Consider the following 11,390-nt stretch of genomic DNA (forward strand, 5'->3'; position numbering starts at 1 on the left):
GTGACCTCCTTACCATCACTCTCACAAAGAGTGGGATATCTTGTTCTCTCTAAAATAAAAAGCTACAGCTGGAAATAAAGCGGTAGCTTATAAAGCATCCTATTTGTGGAATGACCCTCCTGTAGAGGTATGACATTCCGACAGTCTGTCAGCTTTCAAATTTAGGCTAAATATATATTTGTTTAGTCAGGCCTATTGTGGGGTCCATCGACTGTGCGGCATCTGTTGGTGAAGAAAGATTCACGGATCTTGACTTTGCTGACAATGCTGTGATCTTCGCAGAGTCAATGAAGGCTCTGTTTGGGGCTCTCAAGAGACTGAGGGAGGAATCTGAGTGTCTGGGCTTGCGAGTGTCCTGTTAAAAACCAAACAGCCAGGCCTTTAATGACCTCTCAGGCACAGCCATCAGCAGTGTGTCTGTTTGCAGGGGGAGTGTCAACACTGACATTCATGTCTCTGCTGACTCTTCCTATAAAGTCAGTAGACCAATTAGGAGAGCATGGGGCTCATGAGGTCACTGGAAAGGGGTGTGTAGTGCTCCCAATATCTATGCAAAAGGAAGAAGGTCCGAGTCTTTAGCGTCCTGGTGCTTCCTGTCTTGCTACATGGTGGTGAGACATGGACGCTATCCAGTGACTTGAGAAGAAGACTGGACTCCTTTGGTACTGTGTCTCTTCAGAGAGTCCTTGGGTACCGCTGGTTTGACTTTGTGTTGTTCACAGAGTCCTGAATGAGGCACATTACCTGCATTGTGAGGGAGCGTCAGTAACGGCACTTCAGCCATGTGGTACAATTTCCAGAGGGTGATCCAGCCAAGGGGACACCTACGTAACAACTGACCGCGGCAGATAGATGGCCATTTCTGGAGGATGGGACTTGACCATGTATCTGCTTTTTGGGGGGGTTCCAACTGGGATCTCGAGCTGTTTCATTGTGTGGTGGGTGCAGCGACACGCTATCTCAGTGCATGCTCCCCAACCTGACCTAACTCGAGGTCTATAAGTAAGAGTTACAATGAATATACAGTCATCTTTTCCTTTAAAAGTTGCTCTTAATTATTTTTATTTTGTGTAAAACAAAACAATCTTTTGTTTTGTTCAATAATGATCTGGTGCTCTAACTGTTTAAGGCCTGGAAATATTTAAAGTTGGTTTGTGACAATACTCATTGTAAAATACACAAAATAATTCAAATTTAATTGCTTCATTAAAACAATTGTTAATGAGTATTGTGAGCTATTACTGTAGATAGAGAATTTAAAGTTGCTAAAGCCATCTTGCTTTTTGTCATTTTTATAGAAACACATAACGATTCAAAAGGGAGAGTCAGTACCACCGGAGACTCAATACTGTATAACAGATGTTGCTTCTGGTCCCCTTGTCCGTTTTGTAGTGGCAACATTTTTAAGCCCTCCAGACTGGACAAATTAAAACAGCATCTAAACAGTCATTTTAAGAAGGCAGTTTTCCTGAAATGCATGTGCAGTACTTAGACATGTAATTTTAACACAACATATTTCAATATATCCATGTTACATATTTTATGTTTCACCATCCATAATCTGAGTTCAAATTCCATAAATGCTAGAAGGGATTCCAGTCTGCTGGGCCCTTGAGCAAGGCTCTCAATCTGCAATTGCTCCATCCACGTTATGATGTTAACGTGCATCCAGTCCTGCAAGCAGGTTCTCCAAATTGCAGGGAAAACTTCGGGATTGGATGCAGGACTGGCACTCCATCCACTTTAGAAAACCTCACACATTCCATTGAAAATGGTGTGGTACTGAGGTGTCACCCGTTGCACAGCTGTGCTTGGGTCCTAATTTGAAATCCTGAGGTGGCTGGTTGTGTGGTGGGTGCACCAAAGTGCTCTATCAGTGCAAGCTCACAATCCCTCTCATCTGTAGACGTGGTTTAGACTGCAGAATTTTCCACAACAGTTGGTCAGGTCAGCAGATTGTGGAGTATTCTTGTTGTTGGTGAGGAAATCAAATACATTTCTGTTTTAGGTTAGAAGTTTTTTAGAACCACTACAAATAAGTTGCAATAAGTACATTATGTACTGTACTGTATATGAAGAAATTAAATAATATTAATTTGAAGTAATTCTTTTGTGTGCTCTGCATCTCATCTCGGAAGCTCTATTTGACTTCAGAGCTGTAAACTTTCACCTTTGTATCAGATCATTTGTTCATACCTACTGTAATTGTTACTGGTTGAAATATTATTTTTTCCCACTGCATGGTAGTGTGATTTTTCCCCTCATCAGGAGGTAGTGGTGTGTTATTTTATTGGAGAATTTTGCTGTTGGAAGGTCTCTCTCTCTCTCTCTCTCTGTCAAGCAATGTCAGGTCTAAAATGAGACTCCACCTTCCAGGAGCAGGGCGGAGCTTCCGTGGCTTTGAGACTCTCTCACTCTCTCTTAATGTGCAGCTAATGTTTCTTAAAAGATAAAGGCATTCACTAAAAGGGCACTGGACAGACTTGTGAATGAGAACTAGACCAATGAGGAGGTATATATGTACTGTATATATATATATATATATATATATATATATAAATAAAATTGAAAATGTTTGTCTGTCTGTATGTATGTCTGTCTGCTTTTCATGAGACAACTACTTAACGGATTCAGCTCGGCTTTTTTTCTGTAATTTGCTTAAACATTCCGGCTGAAGTATCATAGTTTGCTTGCGGTACCAATTTAATTGTGCAAATCCGAGAGAGCAGCTACAGGCTGATGAGGGGGGGAGAGGGGCTCTGCCCTCCTCACTCACGCCCCAGCCTCCATTCGAGTCGCTCTACCTGTTAGCATGTTTTGGAGTGTACTTTGTCTCCGCTTGGCTAGCAATACCTTTTTGTTTATTGATTTTTAAACTTTGTCCTGTTTCACTACTACACGGGCAGAGACACAGGGGACGGCTAGTATCTATATAAAATCCAACGTCTATCTGTCTATCTGCCTGAATGTCTGTCCTCTTTCATGAGAGAACTACTTAACGTTTTTTTCTATAATTTGCTTGAACATTCCGGTTGATTTTGCAACTTCTCTCATTGCGGCAAGTATCATAGTTCGCTTTCAGCACTGATTTATTTGTGCAAGTCTGAGAGAGCGACAGCGGGCCGAGGGGAGGGGGTGGGGCCCTCCTCATTCACGAGCCAGTCTCCATTCGAGTCGCTCTACCTCTCACCTTGCCTCAGCTTAGCTGGTGATACCTGTTTGTTCAGCAGACATTATCATCTACAGATTGTTAAGGAGTAACGTTTGACGTTTTTGAGAGAGAGATCAGAGCTACATGTGTTTTAGAGGGTAGCTGCTGATTGCCAGAGATATCGCGGTCACATGCTTTTTCTCCATGTGGGGGACGCTCTCCCGTTAGAGCTGAACACGATCAGATACAGTGCAAACGTATGACGTTGGAACGTACCTATCTTCCACTTGGCCAGAATTACATTTTTAAAATTTTTTATTGATTTTTATGGTTTGTTCTGTTTCTCTACTATGTGAGTGGAGCCGCAGGGGACAGCTAATATCTAATAATATTTAAATAGGCATATAGAAATATGCATTTTATTTTATTTTATTTTATATGTGGTTTATTCTTAAGGAGCCACAAAAAGGACCTCCACACTTCATTAAATTGGTTGCACCAACATTAAGGTTCAGTGTTTGAGCCACGTTTTCTGGAGATGGAGGAGTAGGACCAAAAACAAGCTCTCCAGGGGCCTCATGTATGTTGCGTACTCCCGTTTCCATGCTCAAATCACGATGTATAAAACCTAAACTTAGCGTAAAGCCACGCACATTTTCACAGTAGCTCAAACCCTGGAGTACGCAAGTTCTCCGCTCGGTTTTGCAAACTAGTGGCACTTAGCGTCAAAGCAGTGCTTTTGTTCCATTGTGGTTTCCCTTTCTTTTTAAATTCACATCCCTGACGCGGCTTTATAATATACGTTGAAATTAACCGCATATTGTTTATTAGTTTAAGGCATCTGATTGTAATGAACCTGTAACAATATAATGGTCCACAGAATGGTCAAACTATTCCAAATACCATAGCTGCTTTAGCATTGTTACTCTCACTACACCTTCTTCTTCTTCTTTCAGCTGCTCCCGTTAGGGGTTGCCACAGCGGATCATCTTTTTCCGTATTACTCTCATTGCCCCACTCAGAGTATTTATATCACTATATCTGAGTAGGGAATCACAGCTCTACAGCAGCTGATCGGGAAGAGAATTATCGGTATACAGCATCAAGCACATGCTGCCTCAGCCATGCGCACAGTCTATTTGAACTGCTCCCATACGGCAAACGCTTCAGAGCCTTTCCTGTTGGGACATTACGGTTCACAAACACTTTCATCTCAAGAACTATAAACGCACTCCATCAGTCCATCAAGTGCTCCTTATAGAACTGTTTGTACTTTTATTAGTACAATTACCTCACTGTAAACTTGCGATACAGTTATAATATTGCACAACCTGAGCCACTTTATAAAGCACATATTTACATATGATAATAGTATCATTTTTAAGATGAAATGTAGCAAAATATGTTTATTTTATTATACAGATAAAATGTTAACATCATTTAAATAATCTGTATTTTTAATAATTAAACGTGAGGGCACAGTGTCGCAGTGCTAGCTAGTTCAGGAATTGTTCCTGCCTCACGCTGTATTCTTGCTGGGGCTGGTGCAACACTGAAGGATAGATGAATAGAATAAATAAACATGCACTACGAAGATAAAAGTTAAAAAATGCTTTTCATTTTTATCGCTTAAAGTTAAAAGTTTTGAAGAATCGGAGTTCTCAGCTTACAGATGGCTTAACATCTATTACAGAGCTGATTGTGTGGAGATTGGGTACTTGGAGAAAGAAAAGGAAGTACAGTAATTGGGGGTTAGTTCGTTTGACAGAGACAGTACTGCTGCAATAAATTATTTCATTGAAGGTCACGCACAGCGCAGCAAGCATCTTGTGCGAGGCAGGAACAATCTCTGTACAGGGTGCCAGTTCATCACTATCACTGCACCACCGTGTTCCCATGTTTAATAACATGCTTTAACTCCTATCATCATGAAAATGATATCATGTATACATCTCAGTATTTAAATTATTCAGAGATCTGTAATATCATGAATGTAATGGATTCTGTGTCCTGTCGGAGGAAGAGAAAGCCCATTTAAGAAGCACATAGTGATTCACACACATAGAGCACATAGAAGAACCCATACAAAACAAAGCATTTAATGTACTACTTTATTTACGATGGGATTTGAGAAACTAGTAAATTAAACGATTTTAAGGTGAAGTTTATGATGTTCTACTTTAATGACAAAATAAGACAAGTGATTAAAGTAGAAATTTTTAGCTTTTTTCTCAGTGTGACCTTATTTTTTTTCTTTTCTCTGTACCCTAATAAGCTTTCATATGACACTCAGACGGTGGGGCTATGACTCGCCTTTTCATGACGACTTTGATATCTGGCACTGTGCGACTTTGTGAACTTGAGCTTTCGAGTTTCTGCGACACTCTATGTCACTCGAACTTCCTTTTGTTGTTTATATCACTGTTTAAACCAACAAATAGTATGTTTTTCATTGACTCCACTTGGTATTCACTGAAATTCTTCTATATTCCCCCGTGCTTTTACTATTGCCTTTTCACAGAATGCTGAGCTTAAGGGCTATTTATATTGATTTGCATATTCAAAGAGGCGTAATTCTGGGAGGAGTTTGGGGAGTGACAACAGGCACGTGCACATGCATTATTTTTCACGCTGACCAGGATTTATGGAGCGGAAGAACGTGAAGTATTTTTTTGTGCATACACACATTTACGCTTTTGTCCGTACGCCATGTTTTAGTGGGATTCTACGCAGGGCGTTATGCATAATGCCCCAGGACATCTTTGATGCAGTTGATATTCAAGATGCAGTTTTGGCAAAATAACACTTTTTGTTTATTTTTCATTTGAAATGTTGGGGTAAAATGAATCCGAGAGTAAACTGCTTATTTCATGAATCAGTATCATTTTTATTGGGGGTTCAAGAGATCAATTTAGAGATGTTTCTACATTAATGATGATAGTTACTTGTATTTCATTGTGCATTAATGTTCTGTTGATTTCAGTTTAGAATACTTTGATTTTCTGCATCCTTTTGATGGCGGGTATTTTTTGAAAATATAAAAAAATTGAACTGCAAGTCTCTTTTTGTGTCTGCCTCTCATTTTGCACTATTTATTTTAGCTATTGTTACTCATGTGCTAGCTAAAGGTTCTTTTAAAAGAAGTTTTAAAAATATTGAAGAAAACAGAATATACATAGGTAAATGAGTAGAAGTAGTTTTTGAGGGTTTTCATGGAGGGTAGAACATAATTTATTTTGGTACAGTACTGAAAGCTTTTAGGTCTTGGACATTATGAAGATACTGCTGTACAATGTATTTTAATGTAATATTGTGATTTTGGAAGTCACTACACACTTTGCTGAAATCCATTTAAAGACAGTTTGGGATAGCCTCACACTTGTGACCTTCACTAATGCAGTGGTACACAAACATCTTATTTTCATTTTTGTCCCAGAAGAATGAAGATAACTGTCTTGACCCTCAACTTATGATTACATTTTTGCTACATATGTATTATTGAGGGACTTAAAAAAATAAATAAAACAAAAATAAAAACAAAAGATTAACAGATGGACACTTTATTTTAACGACAAACAATGTAAATGACCTCTCTACTTTCATATTTTTATTTTCATATTTTACGTGACACTGTAGCTACAACTGTACGTAGATTCAACCGTACAGTTCAGCAGGCTAAAATAAGACAGTGAGAAACAGTCAAACACATTCATTACACATACGTGCTACCGGTGCTGCCATTGGTTCCTCTGTGGATTGGACAGGAGGGGCATTTGCCATTTTCCTGTTGAATCTTCACGATGGCTGCAGATGCTGGGGTTTTCGGCACATGTTGTCCCAGTTGTATGCAAAGTCAATGGTTTACCCTGCTCCTCAAGGAAGATCTGTCTCCTGTGACACTTCTCCATGTTCCAGTCTGGGTTCAAGGTTGTTCAGATGATAAAAGCTTTATTTTCGGAGATGTTCAATTACGTTGAAAAAATTGCCAGTGGCCAGCATCTTTTGTTTTGTAGCTGTAGCAAGTATTCAGCTTGTCTAAATTCTCCACTCCTCCATCTGTAGCATTGTAGGCCATTATCATTTCTGGCCATGGATTCTCCTATCCATGTGCAGCGTGCTCATCAAGATTAAATTGTGCTCCAAGGACTGTAGACAAACTTTAATGTCTTCACTGGCCTATTCCGTGTGGCTAGCAGTTGAGAAAGGACCCTAACCCTAACCCTTATTTTTCCTTAAAGTGCTGAGCATTGTTACATTCCTTTTGAGGAGCTACAGTCCCAGTTTGTGTAAAATTATAAATTCTTGCATATGGTGTTTCTGCTACAGTATCCAACCAGGTATGTGTATCACCACCTCTTATACAAACCCCTGAGCTAGTGCAATTGTCTGCTTCCCCTAGTGTTCAGCCAGGTAATAGTAGTGTACTAAATTCTTTTTTAACAGATTTGGGAGTGACAGATGCCACACCTATCAACAAAAATAAAATTAAAAATGAAAGTAAAAAGGTGAAAACACCAAAAAAACAAGGGAGAAAGATGATATTTGACAATGAATATAAAACTGTATCAGTAGACACTGTCAATTCTGATTCCCTCCAAATTATTAATAAAGGTACTTTACGACTCTGGCCTAAATCATTTTCTGAACCCTGCCTGATCCTAGGAGATGATCATTTTTTTACGAACAGAACCACTTAGATATTTTAAGGGCACACATATTCGACTAACAGCAGCTTTTACAATCCTTAACTTAATAAAACACCTAGAACAAGTGCAACCCCAGCCATCCATTAAAAAACTCTTTATAAGTATGGGTGTTTGGGATTCACGCCTAATAGAGTTGTCCCATCTGGATTTTGACATATTATATAGACAACTTAATAGGGTTTTTCCAACAGTATTCATAAGGTTTGCTCCAATTCCGACAATTGAATAGCTTTCATCTTATGCAATACATCAGGCACTGTTTGTGAATCAGACAATTGCACAGATACCTAACTCATTACCGAATCCAGACATGAAATTGTTTTGAGTCCCAGCTAGTGCTAAATATTTAGTTCTGGACTTGGACATAAAATTATTAGAATGGTGGTTACTTAATTTTTAGTTAATTTATGTCATTTTCCTTATACCGTATGTACTCGCAGATAAGTTTCTCGTATTTTATAATGTTGGTTGTATGAGTCTCACACGTTCATATACACCTTTATCGTAAGAGCATCCCTTATCTACTAATGGAGCGTTCAATCAGAAGAAAATATGAAGTTGGTTTAAAATTAAAAGTCGTTGGAGTGGCAAAAGAAATTGGATAACTGTGCTGCTGCAACAAAATTCAATGTGTCGGAGAAACTGATGTGAGATTGGAGGAGGCAAGAAGATGTAAAAAAAAAATTAGGTGTCTCATTTTTGAACGGGCGTATAAGTTGGGCTCTGATTTTCTGATTGATTTTTCAGGTTTCAAGACCCGAATTATACACAAGTGTATATGGAATTTATTTTTTAGACATCTATCCCAACCCCAATCCTGAACTCAGCCCTGATGTTAAAGACCCAAGCCTAATTTTCAAGTCTACATGAGCAGCCCTAAGGTTAATGTTTATATCTGGCAGTATATTTACTAGAACACCTTTCCTTTTCCAATACCCTTAACTTAACTTTACTTTTTTTTTATAATATTTTAATGTAAACCCTTAAATGAAATATTTATAACCGCTTGGGTGAATATAACTCCTCGGGCATACACTATAGTTTTGAAAATCCCTATTATAATAATAAGGCTCTTGATATTTTATCTGAAATTTATTTTAAAATTAAAAATGATTTTATTATGTAATATATTATGTTCTGTTTTAAATCATAATTTTAATGGAATTTGTAAAATATTTATTACAGACCTTTTAAATTTACTTTATAACATTTTTAATAAAAATGATTTTATCAGTTTTTATCTAAGGGTATAATTTTTAAGAAGGGTATTTATTTATTTATTTGCATGTTAATAGAAATATGAGTGCAGTTTAATTAAAAAACTATTTATAGGATGAGTGTGCCAGTGCCATGTGTCCCCGAATGGACTCTTCCCTAACCCTAACTTTAACCCTAACTCTTATGTTTTCTTACAGCGCTGAGCATTGTTACATTCCTTTTAAAGGAGCTGCTATCCCAGTTTGTGTGAAATTAGAAGTTATTGCATATGGTGCTGTGGCCACGCAGCCCATGTGTCACAAGAGTTCCTCCATCCAGATCTCCCTTGTTATTGAAACATCTTCTGCTCTTCTGGATTACATGCTTCCCCTTAGCCATGGTATTCATAGTTTTGGACTGGGTTGTCATTTTTATGCAGGTGATACTCAGATCTATTTCATCATTAAAAGTGAAAGTTCATCAGAGCTCTCTTAACTCACAACTTGCCTCAGTGAAATTAAAACCTGGATGGTGCAGAACTCTTTAAAACGAAACTGTAACAGACCAAAGTTCTATTAATTGGCATTAAAGCTCATCTTAAGAAAATGAGCTCCTCTTCAATCACTTTTGATGACGATATCCTCAGACCTTCTTTTACTGCAAAGAATCTTGGTGTCATTTTTGAAAAAATTGCCAGTGGCCAGCATCTTTCTTTTGTAGCTGTAGCAAGTCTTCAGCTTTCTTACTCTCTTTCTTATTCCATACATAAAAACCACATTAAGGAACATTCTTACTTCCACCTGTGTAACATTCCCCATGTTTGCTCATTCCTCTTCTTTTCTAATGCTTATTTGTGCTTTTATCACATCCTGCACTGACAGCTGTAACTCCTTACTAGCGGATGGCCTTTCTGATCTTCTATCACAGCTCCACTTGATTCAAAGCTCTGCTTCGAGAGTCCTGACACAGACTGGCAGCAGCGAGCACATCACAGCAATCCTGCTGTACCTTCACCGCTCCCAGTGTCTTACGGGATGGAATATAAAATTCTATTATTACCTTACAAAGCTTTAAATGGCCTCACACCGGACTACATCAGTGACCTTCTCCATCACTCTGCTCCTGTTTGCCCACTAAGGTCCTCGGATTCTGGCAGTCTTGTTGTGCCCCACAATAACCTGCACTCGGAGGGTGACAGGGTCGTCATCTGTATAGTGCCCTGACTTTTGAAATCAGTTGACTTGACTCATATTTTTTTAATCTCGTTCATTTAGGAAGACATTAAACAGGCCTGACATGCTGACCCTTCTTTCAGTATACCCTCTCTATCTGTCCAGGTGTTCAGGATTTGTGTTTGTATCACAAATTATGCTATTTGTTCAAGATTTTTTGTAGTATTACATTTTGTATTTTTGCCTGGATTATTGTCATCTCTATATATATAAAATCCAAAGTTTGTCTGTCTGTTTTTTTCTATAATTTACTTGAATTTTCCGGTTGATTTTGCGACTTCTCTTATTGTACTAAGTATCATAGTTTGCTTGAAGTACAGATTTATTTGCGAGAATCTGAGAGACACGCAGCAGGCCGAGGAGGGGGAAGCAGGACTCTTCTCAATCAAACACCATCCTCGGGGTGTATCTTGCATCCACTTAGCGAGCGAACGAGAGAACTACTTAACGGATTTAGATCGGGTTTTTTTCTAGAATTTGCTTGAACATTCCGGTTGACTTTGCGACTTCTCTCATCGAGCTAAGTATCATAGTTCGCTTGCAGTACCGATTTATTTGTCCAGAATCTGGGAGAAATAAAGTGGGCCTAGGATTTGGGAAGCTGGGCCCTCCTCAATCATGCATCTGCCTCGGGGTGTGTACCATACCTCAGCTTAGTTAGAGAACGAGAGAACTACTTAATGGATTTAGATCGGGTTTTTTTCTAGAATTTGCATGAACATTCCGGTTGATTTTGCGACTAATCTCATTGCTCTAAGAATCATAGTTCGCTTGCAGGAGCGATATATTCGCGCTAATCCGAGACAGAGCCTGCGGGCCAAGTGGAGGGGGAAGTGTGACATCAGGAGTGGGGAGCCGGGCGAGACCCTCCTCACTGTCCTGTTTCACTACTACATGGACAGAGCTACGGGGGACAGCTAGTTTATTATATTTGAATGCTTTGTATATCCTGTATTTATCTTTATTTAGTGGAGATATTACTTATATCCAATTTTTATATATGTCTTTGTATTTTATGAATTTTGTGAAGTTCTTTGAGCATGGGCAAGGTGCTATATAAATAAACTGTGTTATTATTAGCATATTTATTTATTGTTTGGTAGC

The sequence above is a fragment of the Erpetoichthys calabaricus genome, chromosome 2 (genome assembly GCF_900747795.2).
Source record: "Erpetoichthys calabaricus chromosome 2, fErpCal1.3, whole genome shotgun sequence".
Lineage (NCBI taxonomy): Eukaryota > Metazoa > Chordata > Cladistia > Polypteriformes > Polypteridae > Erpetoichthys > Erpetoichthys calabaricus.